The following is a 14542-nucleotide window of genomic DNA, read 5'->3' on the forward strand; positions in this document are numbered from 1 at the left end:
TCTTGATGTAGTGTTGTGTTGTCTCTCTTGTCGTGATGTGTTTTTTCCTATATTTTAATTTAATACATTTGTATCTTTAATTCCAGCCCCCGTCCCCGCAGGGTAGGTCATCAATGTAAATAAGAATTGGTTCTTAACTGACTTGCCTAGTTAAATAAATGTTCATTTATTTTTATTTTTAAATGTGACCTACTTATTCCTTTCAAAGTAAAATATTATAAATTGCATTTGATACCTGGGGTTTCACATGTGCTCAAATGTATTGTATTGTCATGGTATCACATGTTGAAATTCTGCATGCCCATGTTGTTATATTTATTTCACGAGATCGTGTTTTCACGTGTTTACATGTAGTTTCATGTTATCACATGTTGAAATGTTGCATCCCTATGTTGTCGCATAAGGGCTTATCTGAAAAGAGCAGAGTTGGTCACATGCGTCATCAGGTAGATCAACCGTAGCAATCACTAACTCAGAGAGGCTGCTGCCTACATTGAGACCCAATCACTGGCCACTTTAATAAATGGATCAGTAGTCACTTTAAAACAAAGCCACTTTAATATTGTGTACATTACTCATATCACATATGCGTACTGTATTTTATACCATCTATTGCACCTTGTCTATGCCGTCGGCCATCGCTCATTCATATACTTATATGTACATATTCTCCTTCACCCCTTTTAGATTTGTGTGTATTAGTTAGTTGTTGGGGATTTGTTAGATTACTTGTTAGATATTACTGCACCGTCGGAACTAGAAGCACAAGCATTTCGCTACACTCGCATTAACATCTGTTAACCATCTGTATGTGACCAATAACATTTGATTTGATTTGAAGGTGACACAATGGAAAGTCGTGTTTCCCTTGGCAAAAAGTTTCCTTTTCGGGTCTCTGATCTTCCATTGATGCGTTGTAAATAAACACAGCCAACGACCACCCAGCGACAGAGGCCACTGTTCCTTTGTGTGACTGTTGTCATAATGTCCTTGTTTATTAAAGATACAGTCAGGGATCTTAAGGAATAAAAAATGTGTAACATATTGTACAAATTGGAATTCATAACATATATTACGTTATGCAACATTTTCCAAAATGGTCTGATTGCGGCAAGTGTTGAGGGGGCGATCCCTGCCAAGGGGGCTTGTCCTGACAATGGCTCCTTGCTAGCTCCTTGCTAGCTGTTCTGTCTTTGCCCCTTCTTTTTTCTCATTGGGTCTACGGCAGACTACGCCCTCATGACAGACAGACCCTACTCACAAGAGAGTTAGGGGATTTGATTAATCTGGGCCATACGCCCGGTTTAGGTGTGTTTTGCTCCGGGTCAAAGTTGATTGCATTCATTTTGGAACCTCCTCCTGGGCGTGATCCAGGTGCCCAGTTCAAAGCCCACGGAGAAGTCGGCTCAAAACCAAAGTTGCGTAAATTAACACGTGGAATAACGAGTAGGATTCTGTGTTTTTACATGCAAAAGTGATTCCTTTTGATTAAAAAAAAGTGTTTTAACTGCCTTCCCAATGAAAACTAGTTTGAAAATTCTAACATATTTGATGGAAAAAGGTGTGGTACGCTTCTGGATTGCACCGTGCTGCCTTGTTGACAAACAGGACAAAGCGGCGCATATTACTCTTCAATGTTCGTGTCACTTGCCATAGACCGGTGCCCCGCGGCTAAGCATAATCAACTCTGCTCTTTTACTTTGCTTGTCGTGCGTAAACAAGGAAATGAACAAGAACCAGATGGAGGTCGTGTACATTCTTTGCTCATGTCGGGGAAACGCAAAGTAATTCTTAGAGAGAGAAAGAGATAATATGACATTTGAAATGTCTTTATTTTCTTGGAACTTCTGTGAGTGTAATGTTTACTGTTAATTTGTATTGTTTATTTCACTTTTGTTTATTATCTATTTCACTTGCTTTGGCAATGTTACAGTTTTTCTCAATTGCTAAAACACTAAAAACCCATTGGCTGAACAAAGTTCTCAGTTGCCTGAACTCATTTAGCTAAGTATGCAGTCTGTTGTCAATACCTTAAACCATTTCACATGGTAAAACACAATTTGCAGATCTCACTTAGACTTTTCAGCAAAACTCTAAACACGTTCTCATTCTCAAAACACATTCTGCACTATAATGCACATGTCATCCATACTAGTTATCACAAGTGGCAACAATCAAATACAAATAGAGAACAAATGTCAATGATTGAACACAACCACTCAAAATTGATTTGACCTGTTTCAAATGATGTGACACAACCAATATAAGCCAGTTCAGAGAGCAAACAGGTTGTTGATGGTGGGAATGAGAAAGTCTGAGAATGGATAGAAGAAACAATGTGAGAGGACGAGGATGAGTGCATATGTGAGGTGGGCGACAAGGAGGAAGAGGAGGAGGAGGGCAAGAAATAGGAAGAGGAGGAAGAGGAAGAGGAAGACAAAGAGTGGAAATATCTGATGAAATTCGAGCAACAATTATAGACCATGTTCTTGTCCATAGACTGACAATGAGGGAAGCAGGACTTAAAGTGCAACCCAATTTGAGCCGATTTTCTGTGTCTACCATTGTAAGGACATTCAGAGAAGAGAACAGGTACAGTATACTGCTGTATTTTTATCATTCCAAATTTACTGTACTACACTATATGCAGCTGTTTCAATAGACATTTGTAAAGTTAATCACTGTATGTATTGTACTGCATGAATATGTTTTTTAACTGCACAACTACGTTTTGTAGAATTGCAAGGCTGCCACATGCAGGTGGAATGACAGCTATATTCACTCGGGAGCAAGAGGCCATTATAGTTGGCATGGTCCTTCAAGATAATGCAATACGACTCCAGGAACGAGTGATACAAGACAACACACACTTCCAGGGAATCGACAGTGTGAGCATTTCCACAATTGACCGTGTCCTCCATTGTAACAGGATGCGAATGAAACAAGTATACAGAGTGCCTTATGAGCGCAACTCACCAAGGGTGAAAGAACTGCGAGCTCAGTATGTGCAAGTAAGTGTACATTCAGAAACATTTACTGTAATCCAGATTGTCTACAGTACTAACACATACTATGTGAATGACATTACACTTCAGTACATACAATGTATGTGAATCAGAAGCCTAATTGTACTCTACATTTACATTTACATTTAAGTCATTTAGCAGACGCTCTTATCCAGAGCGACTTACAAATTGGTGCGTTCACCTTAAGACATCCAGTGGAACAGCCACTTTACAATAGTGCATCTAAATCTTTTAAGGGGGGGGGGGGGGGTGAGAAGGATTACTTTATCCTATCCTAGGTATTCCTGAAAGAGGTGGGGTTTCAGGTGTCTCCGGAAGGTGGTGATTGACTCCGCTGTCCTGGCGTCGTGAGGGAGTTTGTTCCACCATTGGGTGGCCAGAGCAGCGAACAGTTTTGACTGGGCTGCGCGGGAACTGTACTTCCTCAGTGGTAGGGAGGCGAGCAGGCCAGAGGTGGATGAACGCAGTGCCCTTGTTTGGGTGTAGGGCCTGATCAGAGCCTGTACTCTACAGTATAGCACTGTCTCTGTAAGACTTACAAAATCCTACATACAGTATATTGTATTTCTACACAAACAATGTTTGACTTGGAATCCTTGGACAGACCCCATGAGTTAAGCTTTGCCGATGAAGCAGGCTTCAATCTAACAAAGAGGAGAAGGAGAGGCCGAAACATGATTGGACAGCGGGCCATTGTTGAAGTCCCTGGTCAAAGAGGTGGCAATGTCACAATCTGTGCTGCTATCAGCAACCATGGTGTTCTACATCACCATATTACACTCGGGCCATATAACACCCAACACCTTCTAAGATGTATTGCCCAACTAAGAGATATTTTATTTGAGCAGCAGGTTCAAGAGCAGCAGGGTCAAGAGCTAAATGAGAATCCCATTCCCACCTATGTGATAGTGTGGGACAATGTCAGTTTCCACCGAGCTGCTCAGGTAAGGGAATGGTTTAACATCAATGGGCCTTTAGTTTATGAACTTGTACCTCCCTCCACCCTCGCCTTTCCTGAATCCGATTGAGGAGTTTTTCTCCTCTTGGATATGGAAAGTGTATGATAGACAACCCTACACCAGAGTAAATCTGCTGCAAGCCATGGATTTAGCCTGTGGTGATATAGGTGAGGAATCATGTCAGGGCTGGATACAGCACACAAGAGGCTTCTTCCCCCGTTGCCTCAGGAGGGACAATATTGCTTGAGATGTCGACGAAGTGCTCTGGCCTGACCCAGCCCAAAGACAAGAAGAAGCACATTGATCACATGTTTACTCCTTTCATTTTTGTCCCTTTTAGTATTGTATACTGTAGTACAGTGCATTGTAGGCTGTATACTGTACAATGGACAAATTGTATGGCCCTGAACATTGTGCTTTCCATTTATTAACAGTATTGACTGCTCAATAGATTTTGACTGGTTGCAGGTTCATATAAGAACAGGAATTACAGTATCACAGAGACAAAGGACAAGTTTGTGAGATGCAGGGTACAGTACTGTAAAAATAGGGGTACAAGGAGGAGGAAGAACAAAAAAACAAAACAAGCAGAGTAGTAGTTTCTGATCAATTTTGAGCAACTATGATAGAACATGTTTTCGTTCATCAAAAGACAATGACGGAAAAATCTGAATATTTTTTTAGATTCAAAATTTAGAGTCTCTACCTAACTTGCTGGAGACAACGCAAGCTCCAGTTTAATGAATGCCAGTCTTTTCACTTCAATGTAATAACATTGAACCTAATAGAGATGTAAAAATATACACCGGAGAGGTAAAGTGAAATGTGTTGTTTTGCAGGGTCCGCCATAGTAGTACAGCACCCCTGGATAAAATTAGGGTTAGGTTCTTTGCTCAAGGGCACATTCATTTTTCAGGCTGTATCACATTTGGCTATGATTGGGAGTCCCATAGGGCGATGAACACTTGACCCAGTGTCCACGAGGTAGGCCGTCATTGTAAGTAAGAATTTGTTCTTAACTGACTTACCTAGTTTGAATTAATTTGTATTTTTACAGGGAGTGTGCACATTAATCAATGTGTCGGTTTTAACAAATGGCAAATTTTCAACCACAATCCCTGGGCAGGTTTTTAAAAACAATTACAGACAATCAATGAGCAGTGAGCACACGCAGAGCAACATAGGACAAGCAAGACATAGCATGCAGACAGAGCAACATAGCACAAAAAGCAACAAGACAAAACCCATAAAAGCAACAAAGTGTTTCCACACCTCACAAGCTACAGACAACATGGAAAGCAGCAATACACAGCTAGGGATTATGTTCACAATGTTCACATACAGTGATCTGATTGACCTTTAGCCATGTCTTCATGTTTTTTGTGAAAGTGTGATAGGTGGTGCAGTTATGTGTGTCTGATGGCAGTGTATTCCTGACATGGGAAGCTCTCACAGAGAAAGCAGATTGACTAAAAGTGCTTTTCCTTCAGGGAACTATACAGTCACCTCTCTTGGCAGACCTTGTGGATATGCTGCCATATGTTTGGGTTTTCTGTTTAACAAAAGTACTGAGTGGAGGGGGAGCCAGGCCATTTAAAAATGTAATGAAATCATTTTAGAATGGTGTAATATTATTTAAGTCTTGTGTTGAAACGTGTAGTCAGTGGGGAAAGTTTGGCAGTCAAATATATCCATGTCAGTATTACTGCCCCCAGTTTACATACTCCGATACAGTTGAAAAGGAGGCAAGGAGAAACACTACATGACCAAAAGTATGTGGACACATGTCCGTCAAACATCTCATTCCAAAATCACAGGCATTATTATGAAGTGGGTCCCCTTTCCACCAGATGCTGGAACATTACTGCATGGACTTGCTTCCATTCAGCCACAAGAGCTTTAGTGAGTTTGGGCACTGATATGTTGGGCGATTAGGCCTGGGTCGCAGTCGGCATTCCAATTCCTCCCAAAGGTGTTTGATGGGGTTGAGGTCAGGGCTCTGTGCAGGCCAGGCAAGGTCTTCCACACTGATTTGCACAAACCATTTCTGTATGGTCCTCGCTTTGTGCACGGGGGCATTGTTGTACTAAAACAGGAAAGGACCTTTGTTGCCACAATGTTGGAAGCGCAGAATCGTCTAGAATGTCATTGTCTGGTGTAGCTTTAAGATTTCCCTTCACTGGAACGAAGGGGCCTAGCCCGAACCATGAATAACAGTCCCAGATAATTATTCCTCCACCAAACTTTACAGATGGCATTCAGGCAGGTAGCATTCTCCTGGCATCCGCCAAACACAGATTCGTCCGTTGGACTGCCAGATGGTGAAGAGGATTTATCACTCCAGGGAACACATTTTTTCACTACTCCAGAGTCCAATGGCGGTGAGCTTTACACCACTCCAGCCGACGATTGGCATTGCGCATTGTGATCTTAGGCTTGTGTGCGGCTGCTTGGCCATGGAAACCCAATTCATGAAGCTCCCAACAAAAATATAATGTGCTGACGTTGCTTCCAGAGACAGTTTGGTACTCGGTAGTGGGTGTTGCAACCGAGGACAGACGATTTTTATGTGCTACGCTCTTCAGCACTCAGCAGTCCCATTCTGTGAGCTTGTGTGGCCTACCACTTCGCAGCTGAGCCGTTGTTGCTCCTAGACGTTTCCACTTCACAATAACAGAACTTACAGTTGACCGGGGCAACTTTAGCAAGGCATACATTTTTCTAACTGACTTGTTGGAAAAGTGGCATCCTATAACGGTGCCATGTTGAAAGTCACTGAGCTCTTCAGTAAGGCCATTCTACTGCCAACCCTTGGGTTGTGCCGTGGCGGAGGTCTTTGTGGGCTATACTTGGCCTTGTCTCAGGATGGTAAGTTGGTGGTTGAAGATATCCCTCTAGTGGTGTGGGGGCTGTGCTTTGGCAAAGTGGGTGGGGTTATATCCTTCCTGTTTGGCCCTGTCCGGGGATATCATTTGATGGGGCCACAGTGTCTCCTGACCCCTCCTGTCTCATCCTCCAGTATTTATGCTGCAGTAGTTTATGTGTCGGGGGGCTAGGGTCATTTTGCTATATCTGGAGTACTTCTCCTGTCTTATGCGGTGTCCTGTGTGAATTTAAGAATGCTCTCTCTAATTCTCTCTTTCTCTCTTTCTTTCTCTCTCTCAGAGGACCTGAGCCCTAGGACCATGCCTCAGGACTACCTGGCATGATGACTCCAAGCTGTCCCCAGTCCATCTGGCCGGACTGCTGCTCCAGTATCAACTGTTCTGCCTGCAGCTATGGAATCCTGACCTGCTCACCGGACGTGCTACCTGTCCCAGACCTATTATTTGACCATGCTGGTCATTTATGAACATTTGTACATCTTGGACATGTTCTGTTATAATCTCCACCCAGCACAGCCAGAAGAGGACTGGCCACCCCTCATAGCCTGGTTCCTCTCTAGGTTTCTTCCTAGGTTTTGGCCTTTCTAGGGAGTTTTTCCTAGCCAACATGCTTCAACACCTGCATTGCTTGCTGTTTGGGGTTTTAGGCTGGGTTTCTGTACAGCACTTTGAGATATCAGCTGATGTACGAAGGGCTATATAAATACATTTGATTTGATTTGTATAATGCATGGCTGTGTGCTCTACTTTATACACCTGTCAGCAATCCACTAACATAAAGAGTTGTCCACATACTTTTGTATTCAGTGCAGTCAGAAAGTATTCAGACCCCTTGTCTTTTTCCACATTTTGTTACATTACAGCCTTATTCAAAACTGGATTGATAATGTTTTTCCTTTAATCTATACACAATTCCCCATGAAGACAAAGCAAAAACAGCGTTTTAGATCAAGTTTAATTTAAAAAATAAAATAATGAAATATTACATTTACTTAGGTTGTCAGTCCCTTTACTCAGTACTTTGTTGAAGCACCTTTGGCAGCGATTACAGCCTTGAATCTTCTTTGGTATGACGCTACAAGCTTGGCACACCTGTATTCGGAGAGTTTCTCCCATTCTTCTCTGCAGATCCTCTCTGTCAGGTTGGATGGAGAGTGTAGCTGCACAGCTATTTTCTGGTCTCTCCAGAGATGTTCGATCGGTTCAAGTCCGGGCACTGGCTGGGCCACTCAAGGACATTCAGAGACTTGTCCCGAAGCCACTACTGCTTTGTCTTGGCTGTGTGCTTAGGGTGGTTGTCCTGTTGGAAGGTGAACCTTTACCCCTGTCTGAGGTCCTAAGCTCTCTGGAACAGGTTTTCATCAAGGATCTCTCTGTACTTTGCTCTGTTCATCCTGACTAGTCTCCCGGTCTCTGTCACTGAAAAACATCCCGCAGCATGATGCTGCCACCACCATGCTTCACCGTAGGGATGGTACCAGGTTTCCTCCAGACGTGACGCTTGGCATTCAGGTCAAAGAGTTCAATCTTGGTTTCATCAGACGAGAGAATCTTGTTTCTCATGGTCTGAGAGTCTTTAGGTGCCTTTTGGCAAACTACAAGCGGGCTGTCATGCCTTTTACTGAGGATTGGCTTCCGTCTGGCCCCTCTACCATAAAGGCCTGATTGGTGGAGTGCTGCAGAGATGGTTGTCCTTCTGGGAGGTTCAACATCTCCACAGAAGAGCTCTGTCAGAGTGACCATCGGGTCCTTGGTCACCTCCATGACCAAGGCCCTTCTCCCCAATTGCTCAGTCTGACCAGGCGGCCAGCTCTAGGAAGAGTCTTGGTGGTTCTAAACTTCTTCCATTTAAGAATGATGGCCACTTTGTTCTTGAGGACGTTCAATGCTGCAAAAATGTTTTGGTACCATTCCCCAGATGTGTTGTTTGACACAATCCTGTCTTGGAGCTCTACTGACAATTCCTTCGACCTCATGGCTTGGTTTTTGCTCTGATATACATTGTCAACTGTGGGACCTTATATAGACAGGTGTGTGCCTTTCCAAATCATGTCGAATCAATTGAATTTACCACAGGTGGCTTCAAACAAGTTGTAGAAACACCTCAAGGATGATCAATGGCAACAGGATGCACCAGAGCTCAATTTCAAGTCTCATAGGGTCTGAATACTTACGTTTTTTTATACATTTGCAAAAATGTCTAAAAACCTGTTTTTGCTTTGTTATTTTGGGGTATTGTGTTTAGATGGGTTGTTTTAGAACAAGGCTGTAACATAACAACGTGGAAAAAGTCAAGAGGTCTTACTTTGATGGAATTGGGAAAAGACCCCTTCCCTGCTGTCAAATTACCAAATGACCTCACTCATTCTTTGTGAGGAAATTACTTTTAATCTTAAAAAAGCATTCCCCTTTCAAAAAATGTAGATCTAAGAACTGATATAGCCTTTGGTTCACTCCAGACCTTACTGCCCTCGACCAGCACAAAAATATCCTGTGGCGGACTGAACTAGCATCGAATAGTCCCCGCGATATGCAACTTTTCAGGGAAGTCAGGAACCAATACACGCAGTCAGTCAGGATAGCAAAGACTAGCTTTTTCAAACAGAAATTTGCATCCTGTAGCTCTAACTCCAAAAAGTTTTGGGACACTGTAAAGTCCATGGAGAAAAAGAGCATCTCCTCCCAGCTGCCCAATGCCATAAATGCTCACGAAATATACATTTGACCTTGTCTTGGAGGTTCTCAGAACATTTGGAACATGTTATATTTCAGTTTGACATCATATTACTGGAAAAGCATTCCAGGTGAAGCTGGTTGAGAGAATGCCAAGAGTGTACAAATCTGTCATCAAGGCAAAGGGTGGCGACTTTGAATCATCTAAAATCTCAAATATATTTTTGATTTGTTTAACACTTTTTTGGTTACTACATGATTCCATATGTGTTATTTCATTGTTTGTTTTGATGTCCTTACTATTATTCTACATTGTAGAACGTTTTGACTGGTACTGTAGGTCAGGCAAAACTTAACATGGCGGTGTTCATCTTAGCTATCTCACTCGAATAAAGACCTCCTCCATTCCTGTCATCATTGAAAGAGATTATGATAATAACTCACATCTCAAAATAGGAATACTTCATGTTAGATCCCTCACTTTGAATGTACTAACCACTGATCATAACCTTGATGTGATGGGCCTGATGAACATTGCTCAAGCCTGATGATTTTACTGTGTTAATTGAGGCCTCTCCTCCTGGTTACGAAGGTGACCATATCCCCCACGCATCCTGCAAAGGCAGAGGTATTGCTAACATTTCCAACAGCAAATTTCTATTTAACCCCCTCAAAAAAAAATGGTTGTGTTTTTGCCTTTTGAGCTTCTAGTCATGAAATCTATGCAGCCTACTCAACCACTTTTTATAGCTACTGTTTACAGGCCTCCTGGGCCCTATACAGCATTCCTCACTAGTTCACTGAATTCCTGTCAGACCTTGTAGCCATGGCAGATAATATTGAACGTTTTGGCGACTTCAATATTCACATGGAAAAGTACACAGGCCGACTCCAAAATGCTTTTGGAGCCATCATTGACTCAGTGGGTTTTGTCCAACATGTCTCCAGACCTACGCATTGCCACAGTCACACACTGGATCTAGTTTTGTCCCATGAAATAAATGTTGTAGATCTAAATGTTTTTCCTCATAATCCTGGACTATCGGACCAGCATCTACTTACGTTTGCAATTGCAACAAATAGTCTGCTCAGACCCCAACCAAGGATTATCAAAAGCTGCTCTATAAATTCTCAGAAAACCCAAAGATTCCTAGATGCCCTTCCAGATTCCCTCCACCTACCAAAGGAGGTCAGAGTACAAAAATCAGTTAACCACCTAATAGAGGATCTAAATTTAACCTTAGGTAATACCCTAGATGCAGGCGCACCTCTAAAAACATAAAAACATTTGTCAAAAGAAATTAGCTCCCTGGTATACAGAGTCTGCATAGAACTTCCAGGACCTAGGAGTAATGGAGACAGTTTTTTTTATCCTGTATCTCTTGACACATTCACACAAATAGTAATGGCCTCTAAACCTTCCAGCTGCCTACTGGACCCTATTCCAACTAAACTACTGAAAGAGCTTCTTCCTGTGCTTGGCCATCCTATGTTGAATATTATAAACGGGCTCCCTATCAATGGTCCCTCTAAACTGTGCACGTACGCGGAGCTCCCTGAGACAGCTGCACAAAGCCAAGAAATATCAGTCCACTGAGAGTTTTCCCTATCAACTTTTTTCAATAATCGGCCCATATCGAATCTCCCATTCCTCTCAAATATTTAAGAAAAAACCCACGGCCTTTCTGAAGACAAATAATGTACACGTAACACTGCAGTCTGCTTTTAGACTCCATCATAGTACTAAGACTGCACTCGTGAAGGTGGTAAGTGGATGGTTTGTCCTCTGACAAATAAATTGTAAGTTTTGGTGTTCCTCAAGATTCTGTTTTAGGACCACTATTTTTTCACTATATATTCTGCCTCTTGGTGATGTAATTAGAAAACACAATGCCAACTTTCACTGCTATGTGGACGACACACATCTGTACATTTCGATGAAACATGGTGAAGCCCCAAAATTGCCTACCCTGGAAGCATGTGTTTCAGACATAAGGAAATGGATTGCGGCAAATGTTTTACTTTTAAACTCGGACAAAACAGAGATGCTAGTTCTACGTCTCAAGAAACAAAGAGATCTCTTGATTGATCTGACAATTAATTTTGATGGTTGTACAGTCGCCTCAAATAAAACTGTGAAGGACCCTGATATTACTCTGGACCCTGATCTCTCTTTTGACGAACATATCAAGAATATTTCAAGGGCAGCTTTTTCCACCTTTGCAACACTGCAAAAATCAGAAACGTTCACTTCTAGATTAGATTAATGTAATTCTCTACTTTCTGGCTACCCCGATAAAGAACTAAATATATTTCAATTAGTGCTAAATACGACTGCTAGAATCTTGACTAGAACCCCAAAATGTGATCATATTACTCCACTGCTAGCCTGGCTTCCTGTTAAGGCTAGAGCTGATTTCAAGGTTTTACTGCTACCCTATGAAGTGTTACATAGAATTGCTCATACCTATTTCTCCGATTTGGTCCTGCCCTACATACACTACATGACCAAAAGTATGTGGACACCTGCACGTATAAAATCAAATTCCAAAACAATAGACATTAATATAGAGTTGGTTCCCCTTTGCTGCTGTAACAGCCTCCACTCTTCTAGGAAGGCTTTTAACTAGAGGTTGGAACATTGCTGTTGGCACTTGCTTCCATTCAGCCACAAGAGCATTAGTGAGGTCGAGCACTGATGTTGAGCGAATAGCTCTGGCTCACCAGTCGGCAATCCAATTCATCCCAAAGTTGTTCGATGCGGTTGAGGTCAAGGCTCTGTGCAGGCCAGTCAAGTTCTTCCACACTGATCTCGACAAACCATTTCTGTATGGACCTTGCTGTGTGCACAGAGGCATTGTCATTAGTGGTGGAAAAAGTAAAAGTTGTCAAAACTATAAATGGTAAAGTACCCCTGGCCGGGGTATCCTGGAATGACATTGACCTCATCCCGTTAGTAGATGATGCCTGGCTATTCTTTAAAAGTGCATTCCTCACCATCTTAAAAAAGCATGCCCCTCTCAAAAAATGTAGAACTAGGAATAGATATAGTCTGCCTTTTACCAGCACAAAAACATCCTGTGGTGTTCTGCATTAATATCGAATAGCCCCCGTGATATGCAACTTTTCAGGGAAGTTAGGAACAAATATACACAGGCAGTTAAGAAAAGCTAAGGCAAGCTTTTTCAAACAGAAATTTGCATCCTGTAGTACTAACTCAAAAAAGTTCTGGGACACTGTAAAGTCCATGGAGAATAAGAGCACCTCCTCCCAGCTGCCCACTGCTCTGAGGCTAGGAAACACTGTCACTACCGATAAATCCACTATAATTGAGAATTTCAATAAGCATTTCTCTACGGCTGGCCATGCTTTCCACATGGCTACCCCTACCCCGGTCAACTGCCCGGCACCCTCCAAAGCCCCCACCATTTCTCCTTTATCCAAATCCAGGTAGCTGATGTTCTGAAAGAGCTGCAAAATCTGGACCACTACAAATCAGCCGGGCTAGACAATCTGGACCATCTCTTTCTAAAATTATGTGCCGAAATTGTTGCAACCCCTATTACTAGCCTGTTTAACCTCTCTTTCGTATTGTCTGAGATTCCCAAAGATTGGAAAGCTGCCGCGGTCATCCCCCTCTTCAAAGGGGGTGACACTCTAGACCCAAACTGCTACAGACCTATATCTATCCTACCCTGTCTTTCTAAGATCTTCGAAAGTTAACAAGTTAACAAAAAGATTACTGACCATTTCGAATCCCCCATACATTCTCCGCTATGCAATTTGGTTTCAGAGCTGGTCATGGGTGCACCTCGGCCACGCTCAAGGTTCTAAATGACATCATAACCACCATCGATAAGAGACATTACTGTGAAGCCGTATTCATCGACCTGGCCAAGGCTTTCGACTCTGTCAATCACAACATTCTTATTGGCAGACTCGACAGCCTTGGTTTCTCAAATGATTGCCTCGCCTGGTATACCAACTACTTCTCTGATAGAGTTCAGTGTGTCAAATCGGAGGGCCTGTTGTCCGGACCTCTGACAGTCTCTATGGGTGTGCCACAAGGTTCAATTCTGAGGCCGACTTTCTTTTCTGTTTCCATCAATGATGTTGTTCTTGCTGCTGGTGATTCTCTGATCCACCTCTACACAGATGACACTATTCTGTATACTTCTGGCCCCTCCTTGGACACTGTGTTAACTAACCTCCAGACGAGCTTCAATGCCATACAACTCTCCTACCGTGGCCTCCAACTGCTCTTAAATGCAAGTAAAACTCATGCATGCTATTCAATCGATCACTGCCCACACCTGCTCGCCTGTCCAGCATCACCACTCTGGACGGCTCTGACTTAGAATACGTGGGCAACTACAAATACCTGGGTGTCTGGTTAGACTGTAAACTCTCCTTCTAGACTCACATTAAGCATCTCCAATCCAAAATTAAATCTAGAATCGGCTTCCTTCACTCATGCTGCCAAACATACCCTCGTAAAACTGACCATCCTACCGATCCTCGACTTCGGTGATGTCATCTATAAAATAGCCTCCGACACTCTACTCAACAAACTGGATGCAGTCTATCACAGTGTCATCCATTTTGTCACCAAAGACCCATACTCTACCCACCATTGCGACCTGTACGCTCTCGTTGGTTGGCCTTCGCTTCATACTCGTCGCCAAACCCACTGGCTACAGGTTATCTACAAGTCTCTGCTAGGTAAAGCCCCGCCTTATCTCAGCTCACTGGTCACCATAGCAGCACCCACTTGTAGCACGCGCTCCAGCAGGTATATCTCACTGGTCACCCCCAAAGCCAATTCCTCCTTTGGTCGTCTTTCCTTCCAGTTCTCTGCTGCCCATGACTGGAACGAATTGCAAAAATCTCTGAAGCTGGAGACTCACATCTCCCTCACTAGCTTTAAGCAGCAGCTGTCAGAGCAGCTTAAAATCACTGCACCTGTACATAGCCCATCTGTAAACAGTCTATCTACCTA

At 42.8% G+C, this 14542-nt stretch overlaps 1 long non-coding RNA gene across 2 annotated transcripts; it reads left to right on the forward strand.

The window, feature by feature from the left end:
• Positions 1 to 1241: 1241 nt before the first annotated feature.
• On the forward strand, positions 1242 to 9957 carry LOC115146998 (uncharacterized). Of its 2 annotated transcripts, XR_010459899.1 has the most exons (4): positions 1242 to 1849; positions 2500 to 2592; positions 2738 to 3011; positions 7151 to 9957. It is a non-coding gene; the product is annotated as an uncharacterized LOC115146998 (long non-coding RNA). The 2 variants fall into 2 exon arrangements; XR_003866253.2 differs by having other exon boundaries at positions 1254 to 2592.
• Positions 9958 to 14542: the final 4585 nt, after the last annotated feature.

This window comes from Oncorhynchus nerka, linkage group LG19 (assembly GCF_034236695.1).
Source record: "Oncorhynchus nerka isolate Pitt River linkage group LG19, Oner_Uvic_2.0, whole genome shotgun sequence".
Classification (NCBI taxonomy): Eukaryota; Metazoa; Chordata; class Actinopteri; order Salmoniformes; family Salmonidae; genus Oncorhynchus; species Oncorhynchus nerka.